General features: G+C 51.0%; 1 protein-coding gene across 2 annotated transcripts in view; it reads right to left on the reverse strand.

Moving 5' to 3' along the window:
* GALNT10 (polypeptide N-acetylgalactosaminyltransferase 10) overlaps positions 1-22,081 on the reverse strand; it is a 139,488-nt gene that overhangs the window by 111,050 nt on the left and 6,357 nt on the right. The window lies entirely within an intron of this gene.

Here is a 22,081-nt window from a genome sequence, read left to right on the forward strand (position 1 = left end):
CAGCTTGTGGCTCATGCCATGACCCAAGACCAGTGCCCATATGAGAGCAAGGGTCAAGGCCTACCCACCATGACCTCCTTCCTAGGAGTCCCAGCCTAGGCATAACAGGACACCCCTGACTACCTCCTCTTCTTCCTCTTCCTTCTTCATCTATGGTGCACATAACTAGAGGGAAGTCTGGGTTACTTAGCTTTTATTCTCTGCCACGGGCATATTAGAGAAATCGGAACTAACGAAAATGAAGCCAGGTGAGAGGCACACCCCTTTCGTGCCTCCCTCTACACACGACCAACCATTGATGCTGTAATATGACACTGTTGTCTACAAGGTTCACACTCGAACCTCACAATTAAGCTACCAAAAAAAGAAAACCTGAGGGCTGGAGAGATGGCTTCGTGGTTAAGAGCACTGGCTCCTCTTCCAGAGGACCCGGGTTCAATTCTCCACACCCACATGGCAGCCCACAACTGTCTGTCGCTTCAGTTCCGGGGGCTCCGACACCCTTACACAAACAGGCATGCAAGCAAAACAACAAGGCATACAAAATAAAAGTAAATAAATCATTAAAAAAAAGAAGAAAATCTGAGAAAAAAGTTTACAATCCTGTCTTCTGACCTACACATAGACACATATATATACTGTGGAACACACACACACACACACACACACAAATTATTAAGCTTAATTTAAAGGATTTTGTAAGAGAGAAAGAAAAGAAAAGAAACAATTTGGGGCAGTTTGCTCAATGACACCAAAGTGTACCGAATCCCCAGAGGGCCCAAGGTTGCTATTGGAAGCAGGACTGTGGGGGCAGCAGGATGGGCAGACAGGCCTCAGTGGCCAGTGAGCTGGGGAGAGCTGCACGCACGCATGCACGCACGCACGCACGCACGCACGCACGCACGCACGCACGCGTGGGACCTGGCTGTGGTTAGCTCTGAGGTGCCTTCATGACAAAGTCCATTACCTCAGTGCTCTCGTCTCTCCCAGGCCCACAGAGCCCCATGAGGGTGCATGCCTGTGGTCTTACTCTCCCTGCTTTCACTCTGAAGCCATCTTGGGTACTCGTGAAGCCTTCCCCCAGATGCAGGGTTATGATGGTGAAAGTTTAGGTAAGCCTGGAGGCCTGAGACATGGGTCCGTGGGGGGACAATAAGAGGCAGCACCCCCAGAACAGCCAGGGTAGCTCTGTGTAGATGAACACGCTGTATAGAAAACCCCACGGGCTTCCCTGAGTCCTGGACTCCTGCAGGAAGGGGATAAGATGGCATCTATTCACCCCAAGGCCCTTGAAAAGTGGGATTCTGTGCCAGCATCTGCCAGGGCCTTCTGTACCTTACCTCCCACCCCCTGTGCTAGGTGCAATTTTAAGACAAGGGGTTTTGTTGTTATTTTTGTTTCTGTTTTGTTTTGTTTTAAATGTCAGTGATGAGCAAGGATGAAGCTGCTGCATCTGACCCTTGCAGGTTCTCCTCTGGAACCACTCAGCCTCCACGTGTCCTGGCCCCACCGATCTGTTGGATCACAGTGACCCCCGCTCTTGCAGGCTCATGCATCTCACCTATAAGGTCCCAAGTGCCTACCCATCCAGCAGATATAGAGAGAGGGTTCTGTTTGGACAGCACTGCATGCGACTCTCAGGAGGTCCCCTATGACAAATCCACAAGTGTTTGTTGTCTTGAAAACCTCAGAGAGACACAGCCTCACTGGACCCACTGACCCTTTCCAACAGTTAGGGTATGCCCTGCGCCTTATGGTCAGAGGGTGTTGGGCTCACACCTAGCCCAGGCTTGTCCCTTCCTCACCCAAAACTCTCCAACAGGCCTAGTATGTACATGCTCTTGGCTCTGATCATATCCCTTGCTATGGGAACTCATGACCTTTAGAGGACACTCACTGCTAGGACTTTATTTTCTGGAAAATTCTTCCCCTATTCAAGTGGAAGGTCTATTCCCAGGACCCTCCACCCTCATGCCCAGGATCTATATGATATAAGCTTGCCTGCTGGCAGCAGATGGACATTTACCTCAGCTAAATTCTCAGGAATGTAATCTCAGGGTTTCTCAGTGCTCCCCTTCAGGCACAATCTTCTGATCACCCCCACCTCTACCCCAGACCTTTCCTGTGCTAACCCTGGCCCTCCCCAGTACCCAAGGGCAGGTGGAGTAAGTGAGTAGTGAGGCTCTCTCCCCTGCCGACAGGCAGAACGGCCCCATGGCTCGGCACCTCCTGAAACACTGAGCATGTTCTGTCCACGCTGGGCTCCGCCTCCCAGACAGACCTCCCAGCACGGCTCAGGGTTGTTCACCCCCCTACAGACCAGTTCTGAGACAGAAAAATAAACCATCTGGAATTTCCTGCATTTTAAAGAAACCACCCAAGTCACAGAACCGAAGTCGTTCTTCAGAGTTTTAAAAATAAGCAGCCGTGTTCGGAAGCGAAGCTCTTTTTTTTTTCCAGAGAGGAAGTAAACAATGTGCCAAGATTCCCCGGTTCAGAACTGAGGGTACGAGGAGACAAATTCTCTCTCCTGCACTGCCTGACACTTGTCCAAAGATCAATACTGAGGGAGTGTAGGAAGCGTCAGGCCTTTATGCTATCGTGTGTGTGTGTGTGTGTGTGTGTGTGTGTGTGTGTGTGTGTGTGTGTGTGTGTGTGTGTGTGATGCAGAGGCAGTGCAGAAGGGAGGAGAAGGGAGGAGAAGGAAAGGGAGGTGAAGGACAGCAAGAAGAATAGGGAAAGAGATGTGCGTTAGAATCATACTGAAGTCACTATCTGTCACACGGGTCATGCACCAATTTTGTGAACACTGGACTTGGGCCAGATCACTGCAAGGTCTTGTCACACTTGGGGACATGACTCTCTGGTTACCTACAGAATTCTGGTTCTTGGAGAGAGTGTTCAATACCTATCTTCCTCTTCTTCTTCCTGTTCCTCCTCCTCTTCCTCCTCCATCTTCTTCTCCTTCTCTCTCTCACCCCCACCCTCTCTCTCTCTCTCTCTCTCTCTCTCTCTCTCTCTCTCTCTCTAAGAATTCTGGCTCTAGCAAGCAGAAACGTGGCACAGACTCAGAAGCTGTGTGTGAGTCTGACAGGTGCCTGGCTCCTAGGTGCGATAGCACTCCATCCCATTTTCCATGGCTTGGCTCTCATGCTTGGCGGCGGTGGGGGCTGTGACAGGAAGTGAGGCATGCAGGTACAGCCCTCAGGAGCACATGCATCCTTGGGGTTGGGAAGGGATGCTGCCAAGGTCACCCTGGCAGTGCTGGGACGCGGGAGGAGCTGAGACAATCGCAAGCCCAGGGCTCAGAGGCCACCCATGCGGTCTGAATGGCAGTTGAGAGACCCTTGCTAAAAAGGTGATGTCTCAGCAGGGATCTGGCTGTGTGGAGGACCTGGGTGGGAGATGTCCAAGACGGATGCCCTTCTACGCTTGGGCACTAGGAGGAGCGCACGGCTGTGGTAGAAGAAGCTGGAAGGGGAAGTGACTGGTGACAGTGGTAGAGGCTGGATCATGCCAGGCCTGGGCAGCAGGAACTCTGAATTCTATCTTAATGGCTATGGGGGCAGCAGTAGGTTCTGGACATGCTCAGACCTGCACTTTGGAAGACGGTTGTGGCTGCCACGCAGAACAGAATTCGAGAAAAACAACAGTGGAAGAAAAAGGAAGGAGAGGCTGTGGCTCAGCGGCAAAGTCCTTAACAAGCACGCATGCATGCATGCACGTACGCACGAGCGCACGCACCCACGAGAGCCCGGGTCCAACCTCTGGTAAAGCAAAAGAAGGCTAACATACAAGGAGTGGACTCTTCACCACAATGATGGAAGAGAACAAGTGGGGTCAGTAGGGTGAAGGGAAACTTACAGGCTTCGGGCTGCTCAGCACAGGCCCCACCACGATGGCTTCATTTTTTTCTTTCCCCCCTGGATGGAGAAAGCCAGGCTGAGAGAGGAGACACTTTAGCCTATATCTCTCTCCCCTCTCTGTTTCCACTGTTTCCTGGGCTCAGGAACCACGGTGGAAGCTGTCAGTTAGTTTTAAAGCAGCAAGCGGTAAAAGGAAGAAAGTTCTAGAAGGCTTTCACTAGCCACTCAGCCCTTGTGCTTGCCAGTTGGGGGCGTAAGTTCCACCTCAATCAGAACTTGCTTCTGGCCAGCCCGCTAAAATTACTGACACTTTGTCACCACGCCTTTTGCCTCACCACACTCCTGTAAGACTGGTGTCCCCGCCTTGTGTATATGCTCAGAGTCGGCTGGACACAGGGCAAGGGAGAAAGTCTCAGCTGTCGTTCCGCAACCTCTACTGTAATTAATTAAAATGTCTCCTCCCAGGACCAAGACGAACCTCTGGAGAGACTCTCCTCTGTCGGGAAGGCTTAGGAGGACTCTGGGATGAGGGAAGCCTAAGAGCTGGGAGAGGCCGGAGGGCCAGCTGAGATGTATTGACCACGCCCGCAAGACAGAGGAGCCTGCTCAGACGGATGGGCTGGAGAGTCAGGCTGGGATGATGGGGAGGAAGTTGGCAGGAGGGACACAGGGGGCCAGTTCCCTCCCTTCTACCTCTCCTAATGTTCTGATCCACACCAAAGCAGGTCAGATTAAACAGCGCATTTCTTTCTTTCTTTTAAAGATTTATTTATGAAGTATACAGTGTTTTGCCTGCCCGTACACCTGCACACCAGAAGAGGGCACCAGACCTCATTATAGATGGTTGTGAATCACCAAGTGGTTGCTGGGAATTGACCTCAGGACCTTTGGAAGAAAAGGCAGTGTTCTTAACCTCTGAGCCATCTCTCCAGCCCTAAACAGTGCATTTTAAAGAAAGATCTCCAAATACCAGCAAACCATTGCGTCCCGAGCTGTACAACTTGCCAGACACAGGCCCCCACCTATCCTCGGAAGCCTGTGAGGCTACAAACTACCACCTCCATTACAAGGAGAAACATTGAGGATTATTTCTTTTTTTAAGCTCAGCCTCTTTCCAGCTTCTTCCTTCAGACCTCCCCACGCCATGACAGTGACAGGGTCAGGATCTAGACCAGGCCCACCTAGCTGCCCCCTCGTGGATAAAGGTCAAAGTTCACCATCCTGCCTGTTCCCCTCCCCCTACTGCTGTTACATCAATCAGAGGCAAGGGGTCCCCTCCCACCTACTCCATCATCTGATCTTCCATCAGAGGGAGAGGAGGGCACAGACACTGAGGGGCTAATGGACTTAGTGATGACTTTGCAGAGAGGGGAGCCAGGGGCTCCCATCCCCAAGCTTCAGATTCCACCCCCACCCCAGCGCCAACCCAAACACAGGGAGGCAATAGGGCTAACTTGTTGCCCCCACATCAGTCTGAGTGGCCAGAGGTGACAAGGAGACAGGCTGTCCTGGACTCTCTCCTGCTGAAGCCTGTGGCGTTCACAAAGGCTGAATGAAGGTGGGAGCCAGGCAGATAGAAGGAGAAAAGTGATTGGGAGAGAGGAGGGAGGAGGGCTGAGCCTGCCCGGGTCTCCAGGAGGCTGAGCGCCGGATCTATTTATTCATCATCCCGTTCAATACTTGAGGTGATATGTTACGGGCAAACTGCCCGCTAAGCCTCTGGGCACACAAGGAAACAAATTGACTAGGAGGTAAAAGGTAATGTTCTTATAATTAAAGCATGGCCACGCGGGGTGAGCGGAGGGCACACCCTTCCCCCCAGCCCCCATCTCCCTGGAGGCCAGTGGAGGATTTCTGTCAGGGTCGATACTATAAAGACAGAGGGAATCATCCGGGCTCCCTTCACAAGCTAGAAACCCAGGAAGCTTCTGGTAGGTAGGATCTTCCTTTTGTGAAACCAGGTTGTCAGGTCGTCTAACTTGGACACAGTGCGTGAATAACTAAGGGCTGACAGGACCAACCGTAACTAGGTTCATGCTCTCCGAAAACCGGCAGTGTTTCCACAACTGAGGCCTCTTGACAAGGTTGTCTTTTATTACTACAGACTTGTAACTTTCAGAGATCTAAGGTTTACTGTGAAGTTAACCAAGAAGTGTTTGGTGTGTGTGTGTGTGTGTGTGTGTGTGTGTGTGTGTGTGTGTGTGTTTTGAGGTGGGGTGGGGGAACACTGGGATTTTGCAATTGTCTGAGGGGTTTTGTATGTTTTTTTTTTAAAAATAAAGTGTTGTTTTATTTTTTTAAAAAATTTTTATTATTAATTTATTCTTGTTACATCTCAATGGTTATCCCATCCCTTGTATCCTCCCATTCTTCCCTCCCTCCCATTTTCCCCTTTTTCCCCTCCCCTATGACTGTTCCTGAGGGGGATTTCCTCCCCCTGTATATGCTCATAGGGCATCAAGTCTCTTCTTGGTAGCCTGCTATCCTTCCTCTGAGTGCTACCAGGTCTCCCCCTCCAGGGGACGTGGTCAAATATGAGGCACCAGAGTACGTGTGAAAGTCACACCCCACTCTCCACTCAACTGTGGAGAATGTCCTGTCCATTGGCTAGATCTGGGTAGGGGTTTGAAGTTTATGGCCTGTATTGTCCTTGGCTGGTGCCATAGTTTGAGCGGGACCCCTGGGGTATGTTTTATTTTTGACACAGGATCTCTTACAGCCTAGAGTGACCTTAACCTGACTTCTCTGGCTTCCACCTCCTCTGCACTGGGATTATAGTGTGCGCTACCACACCAAGTTCTCCACTTACTGACTCATTATCTATTTTGTGTGTATGTGTCTGTGCACGTGTGTGAGCAAGTGTGTGCAAGCGGACCACTTGTAAGTCAGTTCTCTCCCTCTACCATGGGAGTACGACGGAGGAAACTCAGGCCACCACTAAGCCATCTCACAGACCCCATCATACTGAGTTCTGATCACTGCTGGGGACAGAATCCAGAATCTCCTGTATGCTAGGCAGGCCTGCTACCAACTGAGTTACAGCCTGGCCCAGTGTGACGAGCAGCGGATGTATCTGATGATACGTATGCTTTTTTTTTTTTTGTACACACAGCCAGCTCTACCTTTGCTCTCAGAGTAATCTTCAATTAGATAGAAGCCCAAATAGTAAGCCTGTGACTTTTAACATGAAAAATATGGGCCCATGACACCTGCATGTGGTTTTAAAAACAATCTTTATTCTAAAGCCGGGTGTGGTGGCACACGTGTTTAATCCCAGCACTCGGGAGGCAGAGGCAGGGAGATTGCTGTGAGTTCAAGGCCAGCCTGGTCTACAAAGTGAGTCCAGGACAGCCAGAAAACCCTGTCTCGAAAAAAAAAATCTTATTCCTTAAAAGAGAGTTAGGAGAAAAACCATTCAAAGGCTGTTATGGGGTACTCATGTGGGTTTCCAAGGGTTTGTAAAGTACAGTCTGGAACGGTCAGCCTAGACATGCCTGTTTTCTCTTTCATTTCTTTTATTTTTTATGTATGTGGAGGGGGGATAATCTGTGAACACAATTACAGGTACCCGCAGGGTCCAGAAGAGGGCACTGGATCCCCTGGACTTGGAGTTACAGGAGGTGGTAAACAAACCAAAGTGGATGCCGGAAATTGAACTGGGGTCCACTTTAACTGCCTAGTTATCTCTTCAGTCCTGTTCCTTCATCCACATCACTGCAGCTGAAGAGCAGGAGGCTGGACCTGGCGTTGGCTTCTCTCATCACCTTGGACGTTGGTCAAACTAACGCCAAGGGCATGAGGACACAGCTGAGTCAGTGTCCTCAACACCTTAACAGCGGCAGAGGTGCAGCCTCGATGAGGCTAACACACAGCTGGACATGTGCGTTATCCAGATGCACACTACAGATGCAGACACTGAGAGACACAGGCTAAGGCACAAGGTTTTCAAGCCCTACATTTACCTAGGTATGGTGGCAAACGCCTTTAATCCCAGCAGAGGCAGGTGGAGCTCTGAGTTCGAGGCCAGCTTGGTCTACAAAGTAAATTCCAGGACAGCCAGGGTTGGATACCCTGTCTCAAAAAAGAAAACCAAAACAACACAACAATAATAAAGCCTGTTAGTTAGTTAGTTAGTTAGTTAGTTAGTTAGTTAGTTAATTCCTGTCTGACTCCTATTTATCATCAACATTGTCACCATCATCATTGCTGTCATGGTCGTTGTTGTCAATGTTGGCCTGAGAGAGAGAGAGACAGACAAGCAGACAGACAGACAGACAGACAGACAGACAGACAGACACACACACACTTTTTGGGAGTTGGTTCTCTCCTCTTACCGTGGTTCTAGGATCAAACACAGGCTCTTGGGCTTCACCAGCCCTCATCTGATTGTTCTGACAGGGTCTTGTGTAACCCACGCTAGCCTCAAACTCAGCAGTCGCCAAGAATGATTCTCAACTTGAAATCCTTCTGCCTCTACCTTCCCAGTGCCCCATCCCCCCCAACCCCTACCCCCCACCACCACCCCCTGTTTAAAGAAAGCATACTGGCCCAGTATCTTAACTGTAACTTCATGGGACCCTGAGCTAGAACCTCCCAACAAAGCCAGAATCCTTGATCCGCCCAAACGGGGAGCAAATGAATACCCGTGTGCTAACTTTCCATGTCAGAGAATGTTTTTTTTTTTTAAGACAGTGATGGATAACTAAGAAGGGAAGCACAGTGTGTTCAAGAGCAAGCAGGCAACAGGAAAATTGTAGCTTTTAATTTTTTTTTTTAAATAGAGAAAAGAGCAATCTACCAAACTGGATGAAATCAGTCTGAGAATCTGAGATCAGCTGGCTTCAAATAATCAAAATTCATCACAAGAAAAAGAGGGGGATGTAGATGCACCCCTGAACTCATGCACTCCCCCTTCTAGAGACAGCTCCACAGGAAGCTACAGCTCCTGTGGAGTCCCAGGGCCACACTGCCGGCCCGCAGGTTCCAAGAAGGGACCAAGCCTTCTCCTGTCCTCTGCCACTGGACTTAAGGGTTCTCTTCCTCCTCCCAGCTACTCCTTCTCTCTCTCTTTTTATTTTTTTAGATTTATTTATTTATCATATATACACAGTGGTTTGCCTGGATGTACACCAGAAGAGGGCACCAGATGTCATTATAGATGGTTGTGAGCTACCATGTGGTTGCTGGGAATTGAACTCAGGACCTTTGGAAGAGAGCAGCCAGTGCTCTTAACCTCTGAGCCATCTCTCCAGCCCCTACTCCTTTCTCTTTTATTCACTCACTTCTATTCATGGGATTTCCTATTTTGGTTTGGTTTGGTTTGTGTTTACAGGGTCTCTTATGGCCCTAGGCTGACATCACGTGTTCTAAGTAGCCAAAGATGACCCTGAAATCCTGATCCTCCTGCCTCCACCTCCTTCCTGAGTGCCGGGTGCGACTGGACCACCAGGGCCCCTTTATGCGGTGCTTGGGATGGAACCAAGGACTTCTTACATACACAAGGCAAACTCTACCAACTGAGAAATGTCCTCAGCTCCTCTGTGGCTGTTTGGTTGTTTTGTTTCACTTTGTTTTAAGGGAAAAGACAGAGAGATGGTGTGGAGAGGGCGGAAACAGGGTCACATGTAGCTCAGGCTAGCCTCAAACTCACAACAACCCCTTTGTGCAGCTGGGAGCACTATAAGTGTGAGCTGTTGCACCTGCTTCTTTACCGAGTTACTCCTTAGCTCTCTGTGTAAATCATAAACTTGCAGAAAGATGCAGGCAATAGAAACAGCTTCCACCACCTTCATACTCATTTCTCATTCTCTCTTTTTCTGTCTCTGATTTTTTTTTCTGAGCCACATGAAAGTTGCTATAACGTAACTTTATTTTTTAATACTTCAGTGTGTGTTTCCAAAGAATAAAGCATCAACATGGACACAACACTATGGTCTTAACTACAGCCCACATCCCAAAGCTGCCAACTTCTCCACTAACATTCTTTACACCTTCTATGTCTCATGTAGCTCAGGCTAGCCTTGAAATTACTATGTAGCCAAGGATGACCTTGAACTGCTGATCCTCCTGCCTCCTGTCTGCTGAGTGCTGAGATTACGGGTCCACAATGCCACTCCCTGACACCAGGCCCAGCTATACTTTTTTAAAATTCTGATCCAGGGGCACATCCAACTTTGCTCATTCCTTTTCTTCACCCATTAGGTCTGACACAGGGGCGGGCACTGTGTAAAACAATAGTGATAAAATGATAAAACAGTGGGGAGCAGACAAAGCTACCATCCTTGTAGATCTATAGTTAAAAGTAAGATGGACTCATCAAACAACCTCACTGAGTTTAAGATTGTATATGCTAAGACTTGGAGCTTTATTTGTTTGTTTGTTTTTGGTTTTTCGAGACAGACTTGGAGCTTTAAAGTGACAAAGATCCATGAGCGGCATGTGGGCCAGGAGAGTCCCGCCTCCGGGAAAGACACCTGAGCTGGGAGCTGAAGGGGCAAGAAAGTTAGTTAGCAAGGTGAAGTGTATGTGTGCGAACTAGTGTGTTGTGAGTGTGCGCAGGTGTGCATTTCTGGTCTATGTGTTTGTGTATGTGTAGTCCATATGCAGTGTGTGTACGCATGTGGTGTGTGTGCACGTGCACATGTTTGGCATGTGCAGCATGTGTGTGCATCTCTGATACGTGTGCACATGTGCCTATCTGGTATGTGCATGTTTTTGGTATGCATAAGTGTGTGTGTTCGTGAGTGTACAAGCAGCAAAAAAAAAAGCACTCTGCATCGAGGAGAACAGGCACAGGAGGGCAAGAGGCTGGTCTGCACTTAGTGAGGACAGCACAAGGAGAGGCTGGGGCAGAGCTCAGGTCTCTATTCTGGAGCAGGAAGCTGCTGAAGAGCTCCCAGGAGAGCAGTGGCATAATTTACAAATCAGAAGCAAAGTAATGGAAATAAGATGGGTCAACCAGCCCTTAGCTTCAATTCCCAACTCCAAAATGCATTTTTAATAACTTCTTAAATTAACTTGTTTAGTGACAGAGTCTGACCTGAATAGACATGGGCTTATTCACAGTCTTTATTTCTCCACCAGTGTTGTCTGTATTTTTGTCACAAGGAAAAAAAAAAAGCATTTGATCACAGGAGCCTCTGTAGACCCTGGCAAGGCAACCATGTAATGCAAGCAGCCCACAGATGTCCCCAAAGAGGCCGCACCTGTGCCAGGGTTATACACTGACTGCTTCCCCAAGTTCGTGTTCACATTCTAGCTGCCATTTCAATGGTATCTAGAGGTGGGGCTTTAGGAGGTAATCAGGTTAACAAGGGTGGGGCCCCTACGAGTGAGATTAGTGCCTTTCTGTGAACAGACTCAGAGGCTCTTAAGCCATGGGACACAAGAGATCAGCCATCTGTAAACCCAGAAGAACTCTTTCTCACCAGGAAAAGACCGCACTGGAACCCTGAGCTCAGACTTCCAGCCTCCACACTTGTAAGAAGTAAATATTTATTGCTTACATCACTCATCTGTGGTATTTTATTAATATCAGGCCCAACCATAACAGCCACTTATAAGTTTGCTACCTTGAGGCTCCAAAGACTCTGTCACTGCCTGCCATGGGGGCAAAAAAAAGTCTCTGTACCTTTAAACCTATTCTCTTCATAGCAATATGTGTGCTGTGGTCCCTAAAAGAGGCTGAGCAGCACCACAGTGCAGAAGAAGGGGTTGCCAATATGTTAGCTGGGCAAGCAGCAAGGGTAGTGTCCCTGGCACCAGGCTCCTTCCTGCAGTAGGCAGGTCTCCAGGTCTGGATCTTACTAGCATCCAGTGCCAGCAGCTTCCTCAGCACCTGTTCCCTGAGTGGGAGCACCTGCTGGGGGGGGACACTTTACCAGGGCTGCCTTCCCTAGAACCCTAGCAGGAAGATCTCCACCACGTTTCACCAGTGGGGCCACTGCAGGTACTTCTCTGCCACGAAGCACCCACTCCAATACAGCCAGGAGCCCAGTGGGTGGTGCTCCACCTCAGCCCTGGCTGGAGGGTACTTCTGGGACATTCATTTCAGCAATCCTTGACTTAGGGCAAGCCTGGAGTGACAATGGTATCTGTCACTAAAAGCTAGAGGCTAGTCCAAGTGTGAGTGTGTGTGTATGTGTGTGTGTGTGTGTGTGTGTGTGTGTGTGTGTGTGTGTGTGAGAGAGAGAGAGAGAGAGAGAGAGAGAGAGAGAGAGAGAGAGAGAGAGAGAGAGAGAGCGCACGCACTCATTTAAATCTGGTAGCTGGCTGGTGAGATGACTCAGCGGGCATAAACACTTGCCAGGCAAGACGGCAGAGGGAACTGACTCGGCAAAACTGTCCTCTGATCTCCACACAAGCACCCAAACCCCAAATCCTACACACACAATATTCCTGACAGGAAGTCCTGGAAGCAGCTATTCCTGACAGGAAGTCCTGGAAGCAGCTTCTATGGTCCTGGCTCTTTTACTTCACTTGGTTTTACTTTTCCCACGGTGCTGGGGGTGGAGCCCAGGACCTCAAGCACTCAAGGTGAATGCCCACCACCAAGCAGCACTCCCAGCCCTTCGTGCCCAGGGTTAAAATGAGAAAACAGAGAGATTAAGGCGTGCAACCAAACTCACACAGCTAGTAAAGTAAGGGACAGGCTCAAATCCGGTCAAACCTGGGGCCTTAAGCCTAGAGTTAGACCAGGCATGGTGGCTCGTGCCCATAATCCCAGTACTTGGGAGGCGGAAACAGAAGGATGAGGAGCTCCATTGGCTAAACAGGCAATTCAAGGCTAGGATACACAAGACCCAGTCTCTAAAAAGCAAAAACAAGTGGACTGGAGAGATGGCTCAGTGGTTACGAGCACTTGTCACTCTCCTAAAGCATCTAGGTTCAATCCCCACACCCATGTGGCAACTCACAACCATCTGTAACTCCAGTTCCAGGGGATCTGACTCCCTCTTCTGGCCTCCACAGGTACCAGGCATGCACACACACACACACACACACACACACACACACACACACACACCACACACACACACACACACACCACACACACACACACACACACACACACACACACACACAGGCAGAACATCAATACACATAAATAAAAAAAATAAAATAAAATGTAAAAACAAGGATTTAAAAGCTTGCTTAGGGTTAAGGCAGTGTGGTGTTTATTTTTAACTGTCAACACAATCTAGAATTATCTAGGGAAAGAATTTCAAGGAAGAATTGTGTGGATGGGGTTGCCTAGCCCCTGGCTTTAGGCCTTGGACTACACAAAAGTAAAGGATGTGAGATGAGCACTGAGCGAGCGTCCATCCATTCTTTCTGCTGTTGGTTGGACATGTAACGGGACTAGCGACTTCACGTTCCTGCCTCCTTGACTTCTGTTAATGAGGGGCTGTAATGCAGGTAAGACAGCGATCCCAAGTAAAGCCTTTCTCCTCTAAGTTAACGTCTGTGGAGGGATCTTTATCACAGCAACAGACATGGGGACTAATGTGACGAGGGCCTCGGGGGAGTGGGGAGCGGGGAGCAGTTGGGAAGGTGGTGTGCATCATTAACTGTGCCTACTCCAGCACGGCAAGCACCCTGCTCCAGAATGACCTGTCCAGCGCCTAGCTGTCCTCAAAGACAGGGAAAGCCAGCTTGGGGCACATCTGGGACTTTGTCAGAAGCTGATGGCTGACTGGCATCCTGAATGAAGCAGAACACACCTTATACAGCAATTCCACAGACGGAGCAGACAGGTCCTGTGGCTTCTCTGCCTCACCTGGCCTCATTGTTGGGGGTGGGGTGTAAAAAAAAAAAAAAGACCCATGTCTCAATTCCTGAACTGCAGAATGCTTGAAAAGCAATCTCTGGTCACATGACTTCATGGCTGGGCACTCTTCTGCTTCAGGAACTAGAAGACGGGCCTTTCCAGATTAAGAATCTAGCTCTGCTTGCATGCTAGTGTCTCTTAGTCCCACGCCTGCCTTTACTTATCAAGGCCAAGTGCCAATGGATTTGAGAGACCTTAAGTATCCCACATGGCACCCACCCTGCCTGCCATCCCACAATGCTCGCTGTATTGTCCCCCGACTTTCCTGGAATCCCTCAGCTCCCACCCTTCCCCCAGCCATTTAGTGCAGGCTAACCCACCTTATCCTCCTTGAAGAAAGTAAGCCAGGGTTCCCTTCTGTATGCCTGCTGCAGACAGAGCCCACATTATCCTGTTCCAGGGCTACCAGAGGTCCTTCCTAGCCTGGGGTAGAGACCCCAGGCTCAGCGTGCTAGCCAGCTTCTCAGTGGCTGGAATATAGCCTGGGCTAGAAAGAGCTCATCCCCGCCCCTCCTCCCCTCCGTGCTTTGCACCCTCAGGTATTCACACTCTAGAAGCTGCCGGAAAGACAAGGTGGCAGAGGGCTCATCCCCACGCCTGGCCAAACAGCTAGCGCCAGTCAGTGTCACCAACAGCTGGAGCTTAGAGACTTCAAGAGGCAGTCCTGTGACTGACTATAACACTTGTCAGCTGGACACAGAAGGATGAATGAAAAGATTCTCTCTCCCTCTACCTCAGCAGCTGGTCTCCTTGCCTCAGTTTCCTCTTGTACAACCATGGCTACCTATTCTGTCATCCTCTGCCCCAACCCAGGCTAGCTTGGCAGTCACCCAGGCCAGCAGCACAGCCTAAGATCTAGCTGCAGATCTCCAGACACGGGCAGTTTCAGTGACTACTGCCTTCCCCATGGCTCTGGGCGTGCTGGGTGTTTCTGGTTCCTCCAAGGCTCTCTTTCCTCTTTGTGTCTCTTCACTTCTTCTAAAGGCTCCCATCCATCATGGAGGATGGCGAATGTACCCCACTCCAGCATGGCCTCATCCCGTTCGCACCCTCTTTCTATGTAAGGTCTTACTCCGAGGTACTGGGGCTTAGGAATTTAATGCATGACCTGGGGGAAACATGAACACTTCCCCCTCAAATCCATGTGTATGCTTATCCCCTTCTCAGGAGCTGTGGGTCTAGGAAAAGCCTGGCCCCTAGCCAAGAGCCCTTCTCCTCTGAGACCTATGGTGACAGGACACTCAGTTCCACCTGCAGCAAACACCTCCCCCCCTATCCCCCCCCAACCGCCCCCCCCCCATCGCCTGCCACCAGGAAGCAAGAAGGGGCCACAAGACAAAGAACCCCAGGAAGGTATTTCAAATTGCCAACAACATCCGAAGGGAATGCATTAAAACTCTCCTCAGGCAAGGGTACCACCAAGCAAGCCATGTGCTTGAGGATGGAGACCACTTCGGGGAGAGAAGTGGAGTGCTGCCAGGGCTCCTCCAAGCCCTGCCAACAATCCTTGGCTGCTACTTGGAGCTCACACTCTCGCAGCCCGCGCATCTCACCGGGGAAGACGGAAGTCTGCCTCTCCCTCATCTTTCCCGAGGAAAGTGTGCAGCGTCTCCCAGCACCGGGGCCCCAGGATGTCCACATGAGATGGAAGGAGAGAGTAGGAGGGAAGGTTCGGCAGTCTCGGCCCTGCCTCGAGGGTGCTCAGAGACAAGAGTATGCACCATCCATTCACCCATCGGCAAACAGTGCAAGCACCTACTGTGTGCTCTCACTGGGTATGCAGCAGCATATAAGACACGCAAGGTGTCTACCCTCATGGTGCTTGACAGAAACACAAACTGGGAAATGACTATATGAGGTCATGTGAGTCGGTGCCAACATGTGGCATGGACAATTCAGTTTGAGACACTGTAGAGAGAGATGGCAGAAGCGGTCTCTCTGAGGGAACCCTGGAGCTGAGACCTCAAGGATCATGACCCAGACATGCACCAGTCTCTGGGAAAAAGCATTCTACACCCAGGGTCATGGGAGAGACACATGTCTGGTGTGTTAAGGCATCTACCAAGGCTGGAGTGCTGGGCAAGTAGAAAAGATTAATAGAGCTGTCTATGTTGTGGTTGCTGCCTTGGCACTGGAAAGCTTTAGAGGGAGGGGCAGGTGCCTCTGAGCTCTGCCTGTGTCACATCTCTCTGGCTGAATTTACTGACTAGACCATGATCTCACAGAGGGCAGGGCTATGGTCTCAGAAAGGTGGCGCAGACACCCAGTGGGGTATCGGATGGTTTGGGATGTGCTACAGAGCTCTGCTCTGATACGGTGAGGTGACATGCCGGACCCATTGGAGAGAACGCGGGGGCCTTCCTGCCTGTCCAGCACTGCCAGGACCCTCAAGACTCAGCCTCTCAGTGAGGAAGATATACAAATGCGGAAATGGAGGCACAGTACAGTTTGGGGCCAGCCCCAGGTCATACAATTCCTGAAGGCTTCCACCTGTCACCCGGGGGTGGGGTGGGGTGGGGTGGGGTGTGGAACACTTCCTCTCTCAGGAAGAGAGGAACAGAAGCAGTGGCTAGCAAACCAGAGCTTGCCCACTCCGTATGCTGCCTGTTCTGCAAAGAAAGTTCTATAAGATCGCGGCACGTTCACTTGTGATGTAGCTGCGCTTATTCCACAGTGGCATATTTGAGTGGCTGCAACAGAAAACAGACTGTCGGGAGGCCCAAGGGATCTCCTGCCTGAAAAATTATCCCCTGACACAACAGCCATGTTCGGGAGTAGAACTCTGAGGGAAGGAGGGAGTGTGGGCTCACCTGCACCACCCTGGGATCCTGTCCACCTCTGCCCCACCCCACCCCCACCCCCACCCCATCTATAGGCTCTCCAACAGAGCTCCTACTGGAGTGACTCAGGGACATGGCTTCCCTCTGCTGAGCAAACACTAGGCACGTGGGGTTAGAGTAGGTTCTGCACATACTTCCAAGAGGCAGAGGGATCTGTCCGCCACCAACGGTCGGGTAAGGCCTTCTGCGGCAAAGGAACGGCTTGAGGACTGACAGAAAAGCTGAGTGCAGGGCACCCTAAGCCACAGTGGAAACCTGACGGACCTGCTGAGGGAAGTGGGGTGTGCTCGCCATGCCTGGGAGGTTCAGGTTTAAGGTGGCTGTCCAGTCAGGACCTGGCACCAGCCCCGGGAAGGAGAGCCGCACCTTTTTTTTTTTTGGTGCCCTTTAACCGCTGCAGGAAGAAAGCGAGCAGAGCCTGACAGTTTGGGTTGAAACTAATCAAATGTCCCTTTATTACCTCTGGCTTGGCACCTGGCAGCCTTCTCAATGTCCCTCATTGTTCCCTGGCTCGGGCCCTGGCAGGAGCTGTCAGCTGTCTCTCCTGCTGCCAGGGAAGCTGGAGAGCAGAGGATTTGGGCTAGAGATAGGAGGGACCAGGATCTGCATGCACCCCAGAGGGGAGAAAACTCCCCCATACTAGAATCTGACAACTACTGAGCCCAGGGGAGGGCAGGTAAGAAGAGCTGTCGGGTGGGAAACTGTCTGCTCCCTCCTAGCTGGGCACTGCTTACGTGCCAGGAAAGCCAGTTTCCATTTTACAGGCTGAGAGGTGAAACGACTTCCCCTTGGGGTCCATCAAATTTGGCAGCTAAGAGCGTGGCTCTGAGCGCCAGGAACCTCTAAGCAGGAGCACCCACCGTGGCTTGTTTCTGCACAGGCGAGGGAGTCCCTCAGATGTCCTTGGCCTACTGTCCCGTCTGTGCGACAGTGACAACAGGCAGAACACCCCTCACCAGGGGTATGAGTAGGCTAAAGAAAGGTCACACTGAGTGTCAGATACAGACTAGCTCGGGTAAGTAAGTGATCGCCACTGTCTCTGCTAAGGATCCAGGCTGCAAAGACAGGGCAGGTTGCATTCCAGGACTGCTACCAGACCAAACCAAAGAAGATTCTTTCCTCCTGGAGTTTCCCCGGCCCCATGCACCCGGCATGACAGAAGCCTCCGGGCGAAGTTCCTGAACTGTGGTCACCACAACCAGGGGCGAAGACCTTTCATGGCTGCATGCAGCTGACCTGCCTCCCCCAGTACGCACTGGAGACCCCAGTGTGACCACACGCCGGTCCTCTGTCTCAGCTCGCTGTTGGCTGGGGATGCTGTGCTCACTCTCCTGCAAGTTCCAGCCACTCCCCTAACATAGGAATACACAGTCCGAATAGGCTGGCAGCCAGCACAGAAGAAAGCAGGGTAGGCCATGTCCACACAGCTGTGAACAAACAGCCACCCACCGGCCGGCCCCTAGAAACAAGCGAGCTTCACCAGACAGGGGAAGCTGAGTTTAGAGGCCTAGAGAGAAGCAAGGGACCCCCTGCCCCCCCCACCCCCCACCCTGTACCTTGGTCAGATAGGGCAGGAGTCTGCATACAAGCTTAGGCAGTCTGTTGGATAAGCAGGAACCACACACATGCTCTTGTCCTCTCAGAGTCTGAGTTAGAAGCCTCAACTCACCCGCTCTTAGCCTAGCATCGCCTCAGGGAATTTTCAAGTGTCTCCCACGAAGCTGATTATTCAAAGGGCGAGGAGCCAGGTTTCAGGTCACAGAGGGTGGCAGGGCTCAGAAAGCTGAAGGGACAGGGGTGGGGTGGGGGAGGTGGGGGCTTGTCTAAAGGTGGCAGCTGCTGTGGGAGCCAGCACATTCTTCACGATACCCACACCTGGGTCTAGTTGCCAGGCTTTCAATTTTTTTTTACCCGCCCCCCAAAATTTGACATTTTACCCCAAATTTTTATTTTGGGTAAATCCTCCTAAAATTTTAATAAAATAAAATATGTTCCTAAGAACACAAGTTATTTAACAACTTGTGTTTTGACTGTGTCCTTTATTCCTTTCAGCTTCACACATGTATATATAATGCAGTCTGATCGCATTCGCCTCCAATTCCCACCTCTCACTCCCTCTGGACATCATATCTTCCTCCCTCCCACCGCCATGTCTTCTTTTAAAAAAAAAACAAAAACAAAAAAAACAAAAAACCAACAACCCTGAATCCAGTTAGTGCTGCTCATAAGGTGTGAGCCAGTCCACGGCTCACATGGGCAACCCGCCAATAGCCACACTCTCAAGGAAAAATGGTTCTCCCTCCTCTAGCAGCCACCAACTGTCTAACACTAAAAACAAAAACCCAACAACATCTAGCCGAGTAAGATCCAGTCCTGGACAAGCCGCAACTTACTACTGGCGGCCCATGGGCCATGGCATGGTTTGGAACCCAGTAGAGGACACATGTAAACTGGGAGCTGGGATGGGCAGCGGGGCTTAATTTAGTTCATAAAGTGCTTCCCATGCAAGCGTGAGGACCAGAATTCAATGCCTAGAAGCCATACAAAAGAAAGAGAGAGAGGAAGGAGGGAAGGAAGGAAGGAAGGAAGGAAGGAAAGAAGAGCAGCCAGCCTTGGTGACACAGTTGTAACCCCACAATGGAATGGGAGGCAGCAGGAAGCTCACTAGTCAGTCTGACCTATCTGGTGAGCCCCCAAGTCTCAGTGACAGACCCTCAAAAAAAAAACCCGAGGCAGATGAAAGGCAAAGAGTGACATCTGAGGTTGACCGCCTGCACTCACATCCATGTGCATATGTGGACAGGAGCGCCCTCGGCCACCCATTTCTCTCCACTCCTCCCACACACAATTAATGAAAAAAGACTTAACTGGAGAAAGTGGCTGTTAAGGCTTATTGTCAACAGAATAACCAGGGATGCAAATTATAGACCCCCATGCGCCGGAATCATCAACTTCTTGCTGAAGTTAGGTAGCAAATTTAGAAACTAGCTATTTCACAAATGCGCGCACACAGACACACACACACACACACACACACACACACAAACACACACACACACACACACACACACACCCTTTGCTGTCAGCAGCTGACAACAGTCAATACTCTGGAGGAAACAGACAAGGAAAAACAGTTCTCACTCGAGAGCACAGTGTGCCTGAGCAAAGCGAAGCCATGCAACTCCACCTGACATCCACCCGGCTCCTCTAAGAAACCTATTCTTCCCATAAGCGCCCATCACCAACCCGCCTCTGAGGAGACCCATACCAGCCCAGCACACAACTGGAGGCCACATGTCCAGCTGTGACCCTTGTCCTGGCACTGCTATTGGGCACTTAGTGAAAGGAGCAGCTTTCCAGAAGTGACAGCCATCACAACAAGCACCGGGTTTACAGCCTTCAGCCGTGACCTCCAACTTGTCCTTCTGTATTCTAAGGGAGGGGACAGGCTGGACTCAGCTCGATGACACAGACAGTGGCTTGCTCTACAGCAGTAGACAGAAGCAGCCGAGCCTGTTTCTCTCACTGCTTGGCTATGTGGCCCCTGCACCTTGCTTACCTCAGTCACCCCATCTTTAACTAACACCAGGGCACAGTGACACAGTGTATGTAACATGCTCATTTGGGGAGAGGGGACTTGATGCCTCAAAGGTCAGTCATGGTACCTAAGTCAGGAGCTGCCCAGCCTGGTAATGAGATAGGACTGGTTTCCAACTCCACAAACTGTCCCTTCTGTCGCCATCACTAAAGGGAGAGGCTCGTGAGTCCTCCATGAAGCCGCCCTTCCCCTGGGGCCCCTGGTTCAGGCACCTTGCCCTGGTCACACAGGTATAACTCCACCCTAGAAGGCAGCAGACGGCAGGCGCCCAGCCCAAAGCAGAGCATGCCAAAGGTCACTGCGCAGACCGGATGTAGACCTGGATATAGGCTCGGAGCCTGACCTGCTGGCATCTGGCAGCGTGCTGCTCCTCACTGGCCAACAGGAAAGCTATAGAGAAAGAGAAGAGGTCTTCCGGAAGCACTCTGGTGGGGAGCGGAGTAGGCCCAAGAGGTGGCCTGTCTCCCCAGAAGGGGCAAAGAAGAGCTGTGTGTAGGAAGCTCCGGGGGATGACGCTCGGCAATATTCCTTGGCATCTCTGTCCTTTCCACTTAGCACCCTGAAGATCGTGAAGAGCCATTCCTGAGGGTGAGCCTCCCTCCAGCCCCAGCCAGTGGCTACTAAGAGCCAACCACACAGCTCGTCCCCTCCATCCTTAGTCATTCTGTAATGTGTGAACGGAGACTGGAGGGGGCAAGCCCCTGACTTCTGCTCAGACACAATCACGGTGTGTGGCATAGTTGGAGATAGCTCACCAAAGAGGGTGGGCACCCAGGGAGGCCTCCCCCTCCCATCCAAGCAGGCAGATGAGGGGAAGGGAGGCTCAGGAGAAGCCCTGGGGCTAGAATGGCCAAGCACATTTCCTGGAGGCAACTGACTGACTGACTGACGAGGAGATAATTCTAGAAAGACGCTTTGGTTCCCTCCCAGGTAGAAAGCAGAAGGGCGCCGCCACTGCTTCCGGTTCTAAACAGTCAGAGAGCTGTGTGCAAAGAGAAGCGCTTGCACACGTGGCACCACCCATGCCACGGCAGTGCTCGGAAGCTCTGCCACTTCCACGTGGGCCAGACCTTCCTCCCACTGCTCTACCCTTCCAGTGACAGCGTAAGAGAGCATAAGTGTCCCAACCTCTCAGACACGGAAAAGAGAAGAAACCAGTCCCTACCCAAAGCTAGGTCAAGCTGAACCACAGCCATTTCCGCTGCCATCGGGGGCTCTAGTTCTGTGCGAAGCGCTGCGCTCAGGGCTTTGCGCTCAGTGACCTGCGACAAGCTCATCCTCAAAAGAAGGTTCCAAGATAATTACTGTCACTCTTGTGACACAGACCACGGATTTCAGACACAGGCGTCAGGTGGCCCCACCTAGGCCTGGGGATTTTTTTTATCAGGCTGTGGGGTGACTGAAGCTGGAACCTTGTACACTGCACAGCCGACAGTCTAATAAGAGAGCAGGAAGGTCATATCACAGCATCATCCAGGGGCCTTCTGGGAAGGTTCCCAAGGCAATGGCCTCTCCCCTCTGTTCAGACATCCCAGTAGGAGGGAGTGCAAAGATGAGGTCAGAGACTTTTTTCTTAATCAGATATGGAGAAATAAATCAATGAAGGGCTCAACATCACTCTGCGTGTGCGCATGTGTGTGTGTGTGTGTGTGATTATGCATGTGAACATCCATGTGTGTACACTGATGCCCATGGACACTCAGTCCAAGACCTGGGTGTGGTGTCTTCCTCTACCACTCACGGCCTAACAACCCTCAGCCAGGGTCACTCACTCACTGAGTCAGAAGGCTGTTTTGGCTAGCCTGGCTCTCAGAATCCAACTGTCTTTGCCCCCAATATTGAGGTAACAGGCAAACACAGCCACGCTTGGCTAGCATTTTACATGGTGTCGGGGATTCAAACCCCGGGGTCCTCAAAGTTGCAGAGCAGCGGTCTTACCCACTGAGCC

Source organism: Acomys minous (genome assembly GCF_964271855.1).
Source record: "Acomys minous genome assembly, chromosome: 16".
In the NCBI taxonomy this organism is placed as follows: domain Eukaryota; kingdom Metazoa; phylum Chordata; class Mammalia; order Rodentia; family Muridae; genus Acomys; species Acomys minous.